We start from the raw sequence: 1,929 nt of genomic DNA on the forward strand, positions 1-1,929 counted from the left end.
TTTTTTTTTTTTTTTTTTTTTTGGTCATCTACTTATACTGCAACCACAACTACGTATAGTGCATCAATATGAAATCCTTTTGAAACACATAAATATTTTTTAAATGGAACCTATACAAAAATCACATACTGTTGGATAGGATGTTGAAATGACTGGTGTGTAATATTTTTTAAAACCTTCATTTTTGGTCAGCACAAATTTCCTTTAATTTTCATTTCCAGTAGGATTTCATTTTGAGGTTTAACGTGTATGAAGCCAGTATGAAGTTTTACAGTGTAGTAATTCAGAATTCCAAGTCATTTAAGATGAAAACAGAAAGGTGAAGTTTACTTAAGAAAATTAATTTTCTTCTTCTGTCTGCTAAGTTTTCATCCTCTTCATCATCATCTTCTGCCTGTTGATCCTTTCTTAGTCGACAGGTGGATACCTGTCCTGTTCCAGATATACACTTAGCTGAGAGTGATCTTTGAAGAGGCGACTTTGAATTTGCTCTTACGATATCTAAACGGGATGCATAATCTGGTGGATACAGAGAATTTCGGAACACCTCCAAATCTTCTTCATCAATCTTTTGTAGGTTTTGGTAGGCAGCAGTGTAGACCTCTAAAGCTTTGCCGTGAAATAACATTTCAATAGTGATAAATTCTGAAAATATAGTCTTTATATCCTTTATTTTCTGCTTTTCAAAATTGTCAATAGTTTCCTGCAGATGACGAGTTGTTCGGGTAGCATCCATTGTAGCTCTCTGCAATTCAGTTTCTGCCTGGGTTTCTATTTCTTCTTTTTTTCTGAAAATTCTTCAAAATCAATAACATGTCGATCAGATGGCTTTCCCTGACGTGTTCTTTCTGAGTTAACTGTTTAGCTTCTTGACTCCTTGCTGTTAATGTTGCTTTGAGGTCATCTCGTTTCATTTTTTTTTTAAGATTTTATTTATTTATTTGACAGATAGCACAAGCAGGCAGAGTGGCAGGCAGAGGGAGAGGGAGAAGCAGGCTCTCCGCCGAGCAGGGAGCCGGACGTGGGGCTCGATCCCAGGACCCCGGGATCGTGACCCGAGCCGAAGCCAGCTGCTTAACCGACTGAGCCACCCAGGCGCCCCTCATTTCATTTTTACAGTGGTTCCATAAGCTTTCAAAGGTTCAACTACTTTGGCTTCAAGTCTTTCAACCTATTGAAAATTATTATAAAATATAACTCTGCTTGTCGATAATCCTGAAGTTTGGCAAACTCATCAGCAAAGTTTTTCAGGCCCTGCTTTAAATTTGGGGTCTCTGTAGAGGCATACACATTGATTTCATTCACCAGTAGGTCAGCTTTGTCTCGCAGTCTGGCAATTTTCCGCACATACGCAATAAAGATTTGGCGCAGCTCTCCGAAATGCTTCTCCACATTTGTGACAGCATCTTGCAGTTGTCTGGTTTGAGCGTCCCTTGCGCACGGCCAGAGACCCTGATCTGGGCCCAACGACCTGGGCTCAGAGGCGCCCGAGAATGCGCTAGGGCGCGAGCCACCGCCTCCTGGAACCTGAGAGCCCGCCCCGCGCGCCGCCGCACTGGCTCCGGCTTTTCTACGGCAACGCGGCGCGTCCCCGCGCTCAGGGCCCGAGTCGGCAGGAGCGCCAGGCGGACGCGATGGAGGGGCCGGTCAAGTGTGGCCAGTGAGCTGTGGAGGCCGGTGCCCGCTGGCGGGACTTTCATTTGCGTGGAGAGCCCGATTTCATTCTTTTTAATGACCAAGTAATATTCCATTGTATATGCATATCATTTCTTTGTTATCCATTCATCTGTCAATGGATACTTAAGTTGCTTCCAGAATTTGGCTATTGTAAATAGTGCTGCAGTAAACATAGGGTGTGTATTTCTTTATGAATTAGTGTTTTCATATTCTTTGGGCAAATACCCAGTAGTGGAATTACTGGATCCTATG

At 42.9% G+C, this 1,929-nt stretch overlaps 1 pseudogene; it reads right to left on the bottom strand.

Moving 5' to 3' along the window:
- Window positions 1-339: 339 nt before the first annotated feature.
- On the bottom strand, window positions 340-1,700 carry LOC112821262 (CBY1-interacting BAR domain-containing protein 1-like; annotated as a pseudogene).
- Between the last annotated feature and the right edge of the window lie 229 nt (window positions 1,701-1,929).

The sequence above is a fragment of the Callorhinus ursinus genome, unplaced genomic scaffold, assembly GCF_003265705.2.
Source record: "Callorhinus ursinus isolate GAN/ISIS: 27379988/994484 unplaced genomic scaffold, GSC_fseal_2.0 scaffold10, whole genome shotgun sequence".
Classification (NCBI taxonomy): domain Eukaryota; kingdom Metazoa; phylum Chordata; class Mammalia; order Carnivora; family Otariidae; genus Callorhinus; species Callorhinus ursinus.